General features: G+C 40.6%; 1 long non-coding RNA gene across 7 annotated transcripts in view; it reads left to right on the forward strand.

The window, feature by feature from the left end:
• The window catches only part of LOC123642996, a 66,702-nt gene that overhangs the window by 13,608 nt on the left and 38,797 nt on the right, over positions 1-14,297 (forward strand). For 2 of the 7 annotated variants that reach the window (XR_006736581.1, XR_006736577.1), the window contains exon 1: positions 2,755-2,871. The exons of 4 other annotated variants lie outside the window; for them this stretch is intronic. This is a non-coding gene — a long non-coding RNA (uncharacterized LOC123642996). Of the gene's footprint in view, positions 1-2,754; positions 2,872-12,678; positions 12,848-14,297 lie in introns of those variants that run through there. One more of the 7 variants, XR_006736580.1, reaches the window with a different exon arrangement.

Consider the following 14,297-nt stretch of genomic DNA (forward strand, 5'->3'; position numbering starts at 1 on the left):
TCACTCTTGCTCTGGCTGGTGTTTCCCTCCGTTTTATGGCTGAATAGTACTTCATGATTTATATACATACATGTATATATACACACACACACACACATACACGCACACATATATACACACATTTTTGTCCCCTCATGAATTGAAGGGCACTTACGTTGATTCCACATCTTTGCAATTGTGAATTGTTCTGCTATAAACATTGGAGCGCAGGATAAAAATGACTTCATTTCCCTTGAGTAGATAAACAGGAGTGGCATTGCTGGATCCAATGGTAGGTCTACATTTGTTTCTTTGAGGACTCTCCATTATGTTTTCCATAGAGTTTCTACTAATTTCAGTCCCACCAGTGTGTCAGCGTTCTTTTCTCTCTGCATTTGTGGCAGCATCTATTGTTTTTTGACTTTTTTTTTTTTTTTTTTTTTTTTGAGACAGAGTCTCGCTTTGTTGCCCAGGTTAGAGTGAGTGCTGTGGCGTCAGCCTAGCTCACAGCAACCTCAAACTCCTGGGCTTAAGCGATCCTCCTGCCTCAGCCTCCTGAGTAGCTGGGAGTACAGGCATGCGCTACCATGCCCGGCTAATTTTTTCTATATATATATATTTTTAGTTGTCCAGATAATTTCTTTCTATTCTTAGTAGAGACGGGGTCTCGCTCTTGCTCAGGGTGGTCTTGAACTCCTGAGCTCAAACAGTCCACCCGCCTTGGCCTCCCAGAGTGCTAGGATTAGAGGCGTAAGCCACCGTGCCCGGCCCTGTTTTTTGAGTTTTTAATAATGGCTATTCTGATTGGGGTAAGGTGGTACATTATTGTAATTTTAATTTGCATTTCTCTGATGATTAGTGATGTTGAGCAGTTTTTCATATGTTTCTTGGCCATTTCTCTATCTTCTTTCCAAGAATGTCTATTTCAGTCTTTTGCCCATTCTCGGATGAGGGTGTTCATTTTGCTCTTGCTTATTTGTTTGAGTTCTTTGTAGATTCTGGATATGAGTCTTTTGTCAGATGTATAGTTTATGAGTATTTCTCCCATCGTGTAGGTTGTCTATTCAGGGTGTTGGTTATTTCCTTTGCTGTGTACAAATTTTCTAATTTAATTAAGTCCCATTTATTTATTTTTGTTTTTGCTATTTGTCTTTGGGGTCTTGGTCATAAATTCTTTGACTTGGCTGAAGTCTCAAAAGTTTTTCCTACTTTTTTTCTAGAATTTTTATGGTTTCGTGCTTTTCATTTAAGTCTTTAATCCATCTTGAATTGAGTTTTGTATGTAGTGAGAGAGGGATCCTGTTCCCTTCTTCTGCGTATGGATATCTAATTTTCCCAGCACTATTTATTAAATAGGGCTTCCTTTCCTGAGTGTATGCTTTCTGCTTTGTCAAAAATCAGTTGGTGCTAGGTAGATGGTTTTATGTCTGGGTTCTCTATTTTGTTCCCTTGGATTAGTCTCAGTTTTTTACACCAGTACCATGGTGTTTGGGTTCCTGTAGCCTTGTAGTATAATTTGATGTCACGTAATGTCATACCTCCAGACTTGTTGTTCAGTATAATGTTGCATGCAGAGGTGAAAGTGAGCATCTTTGCTTTGTCCCTGATCTTAGCGGTAAAAGCTGTCAGTCCCCACTATTGAGATAATGTTCACTGTGTGTTTTCCATAAATGCTTTTCATCATACTAATAAAATTGCATTCTATACCTAGCTTGTTTGGTTTTTAGATAAAAAAATGGCGTTGTATTTTGTTTAAAGCTCCTTCTGTAAGAATGGATATGATGATGTGATATTTTTCCTTCATTATGCTAATATGGTGTAGTACATAGGAGATAATAGAAAAAAATTTGTGATACAATATCTGAATAACAAAAAATGAAGTCTATTTAAAAAATCCAGGGCCAGGCATGGTGGCTCATGCCTGTAATCCTAGCACTCTGGGAGGCCGAGGCGGGTGGATCACTCAAGGTCAAGAGTTTGAGACCAGCCTGAGCAAGAGTGAGACCTGGTCTCTACTAAAAATAGAAAGAAATTATCTGGCCAACTAAAATATATATATAGAAAAAATTAGCCGGGCATGGTGGCGCATGCCTGTAGTCCCAGGTACTCGGGAAGCTGAGGCAGGAGGATCGCTTAAGCCCAGGAGTGTGAGGTTGCTGTGAGCTATGATGATGCCAAGGCACTCACTCTAGCCTGAGCAACAAAGCGACACACTGTTTCAAAAAAAAAAAAAAAAAACAAAGGCATCTGGATGTCCTTGGCCTGAAGCCAGTGAATGACAAAACGATTCTGACTGATACATTGTAAAAAACAGTGGTCCGAGGGTTTCTGGACCTTTAGGTCTCACTTGCCACTGACAGACACCTCGCCCCCCGCCACCCTGGCACTCCATTTCCTCGTCAGGGCGCGGCCCACACCGCGCGCAGATGCCATCCGCAGTCGCCTGCAGGCCGGGCGGGGAAGAGGCTCCCGCGCGCTCCCGCCCAGGGTCGGTCGCCATCTTCCGCGCGCTCTTTCCCGCGCAGGCTCCACCCCCTGCTGCCGGCGGGCGGCTCCCCTCAGAAGCGGCTGGGCGTCGCGGGGGTGGGGGAGCCGCTGCCGCCCATCCCGAGGCGGGGCCCGGCAGGGGCGGGTCCCGGGCGGGTCCTGGCCGGGGCGGGGCCGTCATGGCGGCCGCGGCGGTTGCGTCACGAAGCCCCGCCCTCCCGCCGCTCTCGGGGCGCGCGACGCCTCTGGCTGCGCCTGCGCACGAGTCTGGGCGGGGTGGAGGGAGCCGGGAAGCCGAAGCGGCGAGCGCGCAGGGAGCGCAGCTGCGGGCGTGGGGGCGACGGGAGCCGCGGAGCCGTCCCGGGAGCGGGGCTGCCGGAGCGGGCGGCGGAGGCAAACGCGACGGTGAGTGCAGCGCCGGCCCCGCGCCTCACCCTCTCGGGCCCTTGCGTGGTGGCCTGAAGCCCCGAACCCCGGTCCCCGAGGGCTCCGCGGTGAGGTGGCCCGGCCCTGCCAGCCGTGCGCTGTGGGTTGCGGGCTGCGCCTGCGGCTCCGCTTCCAGGTTTGGGCGAGGTCTCCTCCCCGAGGACCGCCCTTTGGGTTTCGTGCATTCTCTCTGAGGAACGGACGCGAGCTCAGCTCGGAATTCAGGCAGGCGGGCACTGAGGTGGCCGAGCGCCCGCCGCGGGGACACGGGAATGCGGACCCCTCCCCCACTTGGCGGGTCTGGCGGTCGCGAGGGTGGTGCGAGGGGCGGGTGGGGACGCCGGGGTCCCCAGGTGCGGGTTGGCGGGGCGGGGACCCGGCTCCGGAGCCCCGACTGTCGCCCGAGGCGCCCGGCGCGTCCCGTCCGCCGGTCCCGCTGCGGAGCTCGCTGGGCTCGGAGCGAAAGTCCCGCCGCCTCATTGGAGGAGCGCGGGCGACTCCCGCAGGTGGTTTCACCGGCTGTGGCTGCGGGTTGTGACTTTGGTCCCGGGCGTGGTGGGTAGCGGCTCGCTCTGCCACTTTAACAGCTGAAAAAGCGCCCCAATCCACTGACTTAAATATGTGCAATAAACAGTGTTGAGATTCCTTATTACCTTGCAATTATTTTAAATGATGAGGCTTCGTAGAGGAATTCGGTGGTGGTGTGCAGCTTAAAAAATTTAAACGTTAAAGGGCTTGGAATACAGTAGATGCTCCTTAAAATATTCATTGAACAAATGAATCTGGAAACATCAGACAAGGCGGGTCTCACATCTAGTAAAATTTAGGCACATACCCTTTTGCCTAAGATTAAGGAAAAAACGTTGGCAAAAAACATGTAGTTTTGTTTATATGCTTGTTTTTGATTTTTACCCAATATATGCATACTTTGGAAAATCAGTTGTTACTCTCAGTGCTACTAAGATAGAAAATAAGTTTGAAATGTGAATTTTTTATTTTGAGAAAAGTTGGTATACATTGTCTATTTCTTAAAAACAGGCTTTATATCTCATTTTCTTTAAAAATAATGGAGAACATAAAGAGGCACTGGGATTGTATTTTGAGACCCGGCTTTATTTTTCATTGTGAGTAAAGTTGTTTATATGTTTTTGAGGGACTGCTATGGTCTTGAGTTTCTTTTTCTACAAGGGAGAACTGTAAATTGAAGGAGAGAAAAAAAAAAACGTAATGTTGCACTAATACAATTAAACATTACCATTTACTGAACAGATATTCATTAAACATCTATTATGTGCTGAGATCTGTTTTGAGGGCTGTTTCTAGGGATGAACAAAACTCACAATAATCCTTTTTTAAAATGAGCATAAAGTTCTTATAATGGATGTTGCAAGTGGAGGCTGTCTTAAACACCTAGTGCCTGCTTTAAGTTGGGAAAGATGGAAGGTGAACTGCAGGAACTGTAAATTTCTAACAGTCTATTTAAAAGTTAATAAGTAACTTAAAATGGCTAAGATCATTGGGTTACACTTTCCTATTGTCTGTTTAGTAAAATCTATCTACATTTTAAAAAGAAGGGAGGAAGAGATTTAACAAACTGGTGTTTTTATTATCTGCGCCTTACAAGAAGATTTTAGGACAGCATATTTATTGAATGGTCTTGTACTTCTGGTTCTGTGTTCTGTAAATAATCTTTGCAACAACAATATTTTCTGTGTTTAAAAATCAGTGACGATAAACATTGGATTCCTTTTCCATAAGGAACGTTTTTAATTAAAGCACTATTTCAGGAATTTTATTTTGTCCTTTTCTTTACTATTTACAAACACAGGATTAGCTTGATAATGCTCAAATTAGAAGGATTATTAGTAATAATTTGTGGTTCCATATATGGACTTTATCTATAGTTTTACAACTGATAGAACTGCTTATTAAAAAGACGATGAAATTTTTAGTATTCCATTTATTCTAAGGTTGCATTGCCTATTATTATTTTATTTATATATGTTTAAAAACAATATTTGGCTTCTTCAGAAGTCTGAGTTAATGCACTCCAAAGCCAATCTTGATCTTTACAAAATAATGTAGATTACTATTTTTTTTGCAGTTAGCTTTTGAATTTTGGTGGACCCTTTTGACTTGTCAATGCTTATAATAGTTGCTGGATCGTTTCTGTCAGCGTATAGATAATATATGCAGCATATAGATACTGCTATCTCCCATCTTTAAAAAACCTTGTTCACATCTTTCTTTAGTTACTACTCTCCAGAAAAGTTGACATTTGTGGTCTTCAGTACTCCCTCTCTCTCTTGGATCCACTACAGTGAGGTTTTTTTTCTCTTCCATTCTACCATAGCAGCTCTTTTTTGAGGTTACTAGTGACCTCTTTGGTGAATTCTAATGTCAGTGAATATAGCAGCAATAACAGCATTTGATGTGGTTGATAATGTTCTCTTGTTTGAAACCTTCTTCCCTTTGCTTCTGTGATATTACTGCTTATTTTCAGTTTCTTTTGCTGGTTCCTTTTCATCACTCCAACTTCTAAAAAATGAGGCAGTGTTCCAGGTATATATATTTAGACCTCTTCTGTATTTATATTTAGTCCCTTTTGATCTCATCTAGCTAGAATTATATATTTCTAACTAAAAATTTTATCTTTAGTCTGAATTTCTTTCCTAATCTCCAGACTTGTATGTTCGTCTGTGTACTCAACATTTTCAGCTAGATGTCTAATTTAACTAGACATCTGGATCCCAAATTTAACATGTCACAACTGAACAACTCGTCGCCTCCTTCTTCTCTCCCACCCCCTCCAATAATAGTTTCCATTCCATTCTTCCTCATCTTTTAAATGTCCACTCGCTCTTGCAGTATCTCTGGCCCCAAACCTCATAGACATCTTGACTGCTTTCCTTCTGATACTCCCATGTCTAATTCAAATAATTATCATGAAAGTACATTCTTTGTGTACTTTAAATGCTGCCATAACTATAAATGGAACCACAATTTGCTGCCACCCCTGTAAGCAACCATAATCTCTTGCTTGTGTTATTTTCATAGTCACTAGTCTCCCCACTGCTTCTGTACTTTCCTATTCTCAACCCAGCAACCAGGGTGATCCTTTTAACATGAAAGTCTGATTATTTTACTCTTGTGTTCAAACTGTTCAGTCGCTTTCTATATCCTTGAGAGTAAAAGCCAGAATATTTGCTGTGCCTATGAGAGCCTCTGTTGATCTATACCTCCTGCCTTTCTGGTTTTGTGTCCTACACAATCAGGTTTCTCCCTGGCTTCCTCTACTCTGGCCCCCAGGCATCCTCCAGGTTTCTTGAACCTGCCAAGCGCAGGCTTGCTTTCATGCCCTCAGGGATAGAGCATTGTTTTATTCACTGCAGAGTCCCCAGGACCGTGGCCTCTTGATGGGCACTCACAGTTCCTGAATGAATGGCTGCTTGTCTTGTTACTCATGATTCTGGTTACAGCCTATATGCATGTTTCCGTAACAAAAGTATTTGAACTTCACCTAAAACTGTATAGTCCTGTAAGAATTAAGTAGAAACAAATTTAGATACAAGAATATAAAGTAAGTTTCAAGTCAATTTTTGTGTATGGGAAGTGAAAATACACAGTGAAATGGTAAGGAACAGAGGAGATGGGAAAGGAATGAAGAGAGCTAAGGCAAATGAAATAAAGAAGAGGAAAACCTGGTTTGGAAATAGGGTGACAACATGTAAAAAATGTATTTTGGGCTTGCCCCATATTTCTTTTAAGTTACATTTCTTGAGTTCTGAGTGTTGGTGATTTTCATGGACTAGACACTTCAAGTTGGACTATATGATACCCTTCTTTTTATCAGGGATGTAGGCTCAGGTGAGATCAGAAGCCAAAACTTCATTGTTCTTCTGTGTTTTGCTCAACTCTTTTTGTTAAAGAAAAGGAGAAATTACTGAGAAAGCCTAATGGTATTCTTAGCAGTTTTTATTTTTTTTGTAGAAACCTCCAATAGAAGTCTCATAGTTTTAGGGAAAGATTTTCAGTGTACACAAATGTATTGGTATGCCTGTCCTCTTGGTACTGGACCGTCTATTTAGTCCCCCCTTAAAAAAGGAGAGGAATATAAGTACCTTTATTGTTTTGCACGGTAAACTAGCAGCTAGCTACAATAATCACAAGTTTATTGAGTAGCATTAAATGCATATACTTATTTGTGCTCTTAAATGAAAAAAAAGAAAAATGTCTTTTCACCTTTTTCCCTGAGCTGTAGGTCTCATTTCCTGTTGGTTGATTAAAAAAAAAAAAATCTTTTACATAAATTGTTGAAATGAGTAGCTCAGTAGTTCCTGAATGAATAAATAATTTTATGTGCAAGTATAAATTCTCCTTAAACCAGTCTCCACAGTTTCCTATTTTTGTGTAATATGCAAAAATTTGTCTTTATTGACTTGGGGGACTTTTATGCGGCCATAATGTGGACTTGGTTTTCATGGCTATAGGGAGTGTGGGTGTGTATGTGTGTATTTCTTTACAGTTTTTGTAATATGAACATGTAATTTAGACTGATATGCTGATGTTTTACTTTAACTCCTGAGCACTAATTTGAACAAAAATTGGATTTGGTGTTATATTTTTCTTTCACTTTAAAATAAACATGACCTTTATAATTCTTAAAAAGTCTATTTACATACCAAATAAAATGATTTTGGATGATACACTAGAAGTGTTTGCCTATGGTTTTGAAATAATCCTAGCGTGAACAACATAGTGAATTTATTTTATAGACTAATTAGGTCATCTTCATTAGAATTCAACATTGATGTACTTGAATTCATATGTTAGCATTTCACGTATGAAGTAACCATCTTGGGTTAGTAAGATCCTTATTTCTGAGCTGGTGTGTAGTCCTACCACTAAGTTTATTTCAGCTGTAGTCACAGGTTTTTTTTTTTTTTTTTTTTTTTTTTAAAGAGACATAGTTTTGCTCTGTTGCCCAGGCTGGAGTGTAGTGGTGTGATCATAACTCCTGGGATTGTTGTAGCTAGCTACTAATTTGCCATGCAGAACAATAAATGTACTTATATTCCTCTCCTTTTTTAAGGGGGGACTAAATAGGCAGTACAGTACCAAGAGGACAGGTATACCAATACATTTTTGTACACTGAAAATCCCTCCCTAAAACTATGAGACTTCTATTGGAGGTTTTTACATTGGCAATCTCCTGCCATTGCCTCTTGAGTAGCTGGGACTACAGGCGTGTACCACCGTGCCCAGCTGAGCAGAATTTTTTTTTTTTTTTTTTTTTTTAGAGATGGGGTCTTGCTGTGTTGCCCAGGCTGGTCTTGAATTCCTGGGCTCAGGAGATCTTCCTGCCTCTGACAACCTCTCAGACAATCTCACCTTTGCTCATTACACTCTATCCAAGTTAGTCTGTTCAATTTCTCAAACATGCCATGCTTGGTCTTGCCTTAGGACTTTTACACTAGTCCTTTCCTTTGTCTGAATGGTCTTTCCCAGATCTGGAGCCTGGCCCCTTAACTTTAAGGTCTCAGCTTAAATATCACCTAAGTCACCACTCAGTTTAAAATAGCTTCCCCATTACTGTTAATTTCTTCATGGCATTTCTCAGTCCTTGAAATTATGTATTTTTATATATATTTCTTATGAGAGCAGGGACCTCCTTTGTCTTGTTCCCTGCTGTCCACAATGCCCAGAACGCTACCTGGCACCAAACAGGTGTGCAGTAAAGTGTTGAATGTATGAAACCGGGTACCAGTCTCAGCTGTTCTGTTATGAATGATTTTAGTGTACTAGTATTTTAAACTGTCAACAGCACATTTCTTCTGACCTGGGGAAGACAGAAACTGGATCAATCAGACAAAAGCTTGGTTTTAGAAAAGCGTGAGACAGTCTGGGACCTGCTCTGGTCCTCAGCGTGTCCCGTGGAGCCAGTGGTGCTGGCGTCGGTGGGTGCCTGTGCCTCTCGCTCGACTCTGCACCCGGTGCCTCGTCTGCAGCTTGGACTGCCCGTGGGGGGACAGTTACAACACGGGAGTGGGCAAAATCTGCAGATCAGGGCTCTTTCTTTCAAAAGAGGTGGTGGTTCAGTATTTATCAGGAGACCACTGGGTGGGCCCATGTGAAATTGCTGGTTTTTGCTTGAATATTGGCAATTTCTTATGTTTTAACCCAGTAGCGTTAGTTGATTTGGTTTAAAGATAATTTCTTCATAGGAGTTAGTGAAATTACCTCAGTGCTTTACCTTCTTTCTTTTTCAAAATTATGTTCCCTTCACATCTGATGATTACTTGAGATTCATTTAATGCATAAAATTAGCTATTTATATGTTTGTATGTTATTTAACTGTATATCTAATAGCTTAGCTTATTCCAAAGCAGGCACGAAAGATCTTCAGATTCCTCTGAGAATGTTCTTGGTTTTGCTACTGAGCAGTAACTAAGCCTTTTGAAAGGTGTTCCTTTTCTAGTCAAGAAAGCAGATCCGATTCAGTTAGTGATACGGCATTATCTACCCTTTTTTCCCCCCCCCCAGAATGATTTACATAAATATGTCTGAGTTCAGTTCTTTGGTTTTTTTTTTCTGGCTTTTTTCTTCTTTTGCCCATTATTACTCTTGAAGCGCTTGCTTACATTTTCTGATCATTTACTTTTGCTACTCCATGATTTCTTCTACAAATAAATGTCACTAAATCAATGAAATGATTTTGTCTTGTTTCTCAAGTGTTTTCCTGTTATCTTTCCTGTGGTAACCTGGATATTCCAGCCCATTTCCAACCCTCCCCCCAGCTCTCCAGTAAAGAGACATGAAATTACAGGCATCATTTTCTTATCTGAGGAAGTTTATTGTTTAAAAATTGAACTTTGTTGGCTCAGGGGAATTTATTGGTATTTCTTGAGCAACATTTGCTTTATGTTAATTCTGAATAAGTGGATTTGAACTGGTGGTATTGAATTATTATAAAATATGACACCCATGTTTCCTATCCTTTAACTCAAATTGTTCTCTTACGTGCATATGAAAAAAAGTGTTTAATATAGAGCATCAGAAAGTACATATAAGGTAAAGAAGAAACCTTTACGCCTACCACCGCAAGATAACCAACCGCTAGTAATATTTTGCTGAGTGTCCTTCCAGATAAATCAGTGAATATATGCTTTTTCACAAAAGTAGGATCTTATTATACATACTATTCTATAACATTTTGCTTTAGCAAATGTTATGATCATATAAGCATTGCTTTTTATTACTTCAGTTTGAAAGGGTCTTATTGGAAAGTGAAAATTTTGTTTGACAAGGGTAAAGCTGTCAGTAAAGTTGTGATTAAAAACAATGGTGTTTATAGAGAGCAGAATGTGGCAGAGTCAACTGGAGACAAGAATTACTTAAGCAGTAATTTTTTTCTTAGGAGCTCTCTCACCATTGTACAATAGCCTGATTGTTTTATACTAGCTAACAAAAACCATTCCTGACTCTATGTAAAGTAGAATTATTTTAAATAGCCGTGTGGTGAAATATGGGCCTGTAAATATGTTCATATTTTTTAGACTGCCCAAGTCCTACTGATGTCTTAATATTAAAAACTTCTAGAAGAAAAATGTATTTTTTTGACATCCTTCATCTATGTGTAGTATGACAGTTTTATTAGATATTGCTGCCCTTTCTATGTGTCAGAGTGAGGGAGTTTTTAGAAAAAGAAAATTTAGCATGTAAGAATTCTTATGTTAATGTTTGATTTGACTTTTGTTTTATGACTGTGAAAATTCTTGTGGAAGAATTGCTGATGTGTATTGGTGTATTGCATTCTTGGAAATTACCAGTCCCAATCTTGTCAAGTAATTGTTTAGGTCTTAAGGTAGCAATTTTTTTTTTTTCTTGAGACAGAGTCTTACTCTGTTGCCTGGGCTGGAGTGCCGTGGTGTCAACCTTGCTCACAGCAACCTCAGACTCCTGGGCTCAGGCAATCCTCCTGCCTCAGCCTCCTGAGTAGCTGGGACTACAGGCATGCACCACCATGCTCGGCTAATTTTTCTATATATATTTTTAGCTGTCCTTATAAGTTCTTTCTATGTTTAGTAGAGACGGGGTCTTGCTCTTGCTCAGGCTGGTCTCGAACTCCTGAGCTCAAACGATCCGTGCGCCTCAGCCTCCCAGAGTGCTAGGATTACAGGCATGAGCCACCGTGCCCTGCCAGCAATTTTTTCTTTGAGACAGCTCTTACTCAGTTGCTGGGGCTAGAGTGCTGGTGGAGTCGTCATATCTCTCTGCAACCTCCTACTTCTTGGCTCAAGTGATCCTCCTGCCGCAGCCTCCCAAGTAGTTGGGACTACAGGCATGCGCCACCATGCCCGGCTAATTTTTTCTGTTTGTGGTAGAGAAGAGGTCTCACTCTTGCTCAAGCTGGTCTTGAACTCCTGAGCTGAAGGGATCCTCCCCCTTCGGCCTCCCAGAGTGCTAGGCTTACAGGCGCCAGCCACTGTGCTGGGCCTAAAGTAGCAATTTTTAAAGCCAATCAAATATCCTTTAAGGGTTTTATAATTTAAATGTTTTTTCCTTTGCCACAGGAAAGGTACCTGTTACCTAGTGTAGAAGTAGGCTGTTGATGTTTTGCCTTGTTTTTAGCTATGTCGTTTTCTGTGTTGTATTACTGATTGCTCGCAAGCTCTTATAGTCATTTTCTGTTCAGTAGCCATTTCTCTTACCCCGCAATGCTACATCCTGGACGGTGCATGTGTTGTGGAAAGCACTTCTCACATGGTAAAGAAAAATAAAAAGCAGTGTAGTCAATGTGGACTTTTTTACTGAGAAATGATGTATTTCTTGTTTAGAGACTGGCAGTGTAGTCACTAAAAAATGTTTTTCATCCACATTATATGTTTGTGAATGGATATGCAGGTGTCTCTGTTTGTTGGAAGGTAAAGTGAATCTTGAGATAAATTCAAGAAAAGTGTTTAGAATTATTCCATACACTTTGCTGTTTTAAAAAAGTGTTATTTTTTAAAAAGTTTCATTCCACAGTGAGTTTTTAGCCTCCTCTTTTTACATTTATTTTGTTTTTGTAAACTGTTCTAAAGAAGCTTAGAAACTAGTCACACAGTAAGTGGCAGAACTCACATTTGAAGTCTTTTCTGATTTTTCAGAGTCAGTAAGCTTGGGAAGTCATGTACAGTGGCAGAAAGAATATGGACTTTGGAGTTAGACACACCTCAGTTTGGTTCCTAACTCTGGCACATATTTGCTGCATGGCAAGTTCTTACCCTTGGTGATTTTTATTTTTCTTTTCATTTAAGTGAGGGTAATAGGCTTATTAAGATTAAATGAAGTAATACACATAAAGCACTTGGCTTGTAGAAGATGCCGATAAATGTTTCATTTCCTTTCTGCTACACCTTATGGTTTTAAAATATCTTGGGAGCCACTTGGACATTTCACTTGAAAGTGAATTGCAGCCAGGAAACTGGAAATAGACATAACCCAGGTGGACTCATATTGTAGTGACCCTCTTAATTTCCCTGTCTGAGAAGCAGAGTGGTTCTTATAACTGTTCAAAATATTTGACTTCAAGTCAGGTTTTATTGTTAAAAGCTGAAATGGAACCCATTGGGATGAGTTAATTATTGCTGACCAAAATGGCAAGAAAGTAACTATTTCTACATTTCCTGAGAAATTGAAGCATTTGTGCTGTATGCATAAAGATGGTAAATTTTAAAGGCTAAGAACTGACCCTTTGAAAAGAAATATATGACGAAAATAGGAGAAGAAAGTGTTTAACCAATAATAAAATTTTTTTTATCAGATTTAAGAGATGGTGCTGATTCAGACGTGCGCACAGTGACACAGGTGCTAAATGCAGTGCTGGAGGGAGTACAAATCTGTGGAACCTGTTGCAGAAGCACTTTGGCAATGTCACAGAGCAGAACTTAGTACTTCTGAGAGTACATCCTAAGTAACCAATTTTTCTGTTTTGTGGGAGTGAGGGGAGAAATAATTTTTTTACCGTAACAGCCTTATTGAGATTATTCACATAACATAAACACCTTTTTAAAGTACATAAGTCAGAGTTATACAGCCCTTGCCACTATCTAATTTTACAATATTTTCATCACCCCCCCCAAAAAAAAGAAATTAGTAGTCGTTCCCCGTTCTTCCCTCTCCTCAGCCCCTGGCAACCACTAACATATTTCATCTTTCTAGATTCGCCTCTTTGGACATGTGATATAAATGGAATTATATGCTGTGTGGCCAACTGGCTTTTTTTCATTTTGCATAATGTTTCAAGTGTGATCTGGACAGTGTATATCAATAGTACATCATTCTCTTTTATGGCTAAATATTATTCCATTGTAGGATATACAACATTTGACTTATGTATTCACTAATGAATAGATAGTGAGTGAGTGAACCCAAACAACTATGATGAACAACGCTGCTATGAAAATTCATGTACGGGTTTTTTTGTGTGGATATGTTTTTTTTTTTTTTTTTTGAGACAGTGTCTTACTCTGTTGCCCAGCCTAGAGTGAGTGCCATGGTGTCAGCCTACCTCACAGCAACCTCAAACTCCTGGGGTCAAGCAATCCTTCTGCCTCAGCCTCCCGAATAGCTGGGACTACAGGCATGTGCCACCATGCCCGGCTAATTTTTTTCCATATAGATTTTTAGCTGCCCAAGTCATTTCTTTCTGTTTTTAGTAGAGACGGGGTCTTTCTCTTCCTCAGGCTGCTCTCAAACTCCTGAGCTCAAACAATCTGCCCTCCTCGGCCTCCCAGAGTGCTAGGATTACAGGCATGAGCCACCGCGCCCGGCCATCAAATCTCAATTTACTGAATCTTTTTTGATTTCAGACCAGGTTCCCTTCACAATATTGACTATGAGATTGCAGTCTAAGAATTTTCAATTTTTTTTGTCAAGCAAGAAAAAAATTATCTATAATCCTCGTATTTGTGGTTTCCAAAATCATACTAACTCAAGTTATTTGTCTCTTTTTTGTATGTGCTCTTAACATTATCACAAGCTATATAATACCTGCTGTTGATATTTGTCTGATTGAAAGGTTTTCTTGGTGTGCTATTTCCCCAGCAAAGGAATGTGTGTAAAGAGGTCTCTGAAACCACTAGCTCTAGCCAGTGCTGACACTAAGGAGTTAAGATCCTGTGTACATCCAGTGTTCTCATAGCACTTCTCTGAACCAAGGACAAATGACAGACTTTTTTAGTCGTGATGTACAGTCAGCCCATGGGTTCTGTATTCATGGATTCAACCAACTTTCTTGTCATTATTTGCTAAACAATGCAGCATAACAATTATTTACATAGAATTTACATTGTATTAGGTAGTATAAATAATCTAGAGATGATTTAAAGTATACAGGAAGATGGGTGTGGATTATATGCAAA

This window comes from Lemur catta, chromosome 7 (assembly GCF_020740605.2).
Source record: "Lemur catta isolate mLemCat1 chromosome 7, mLemCat1.pri, whole genome shotgun sequence".
NCBI classification, from domain to species: Eukaryota; Metazoa; Chordata; class Mammalia; order Primates; family Lemuridae; genus Lemur; species Lemur catta.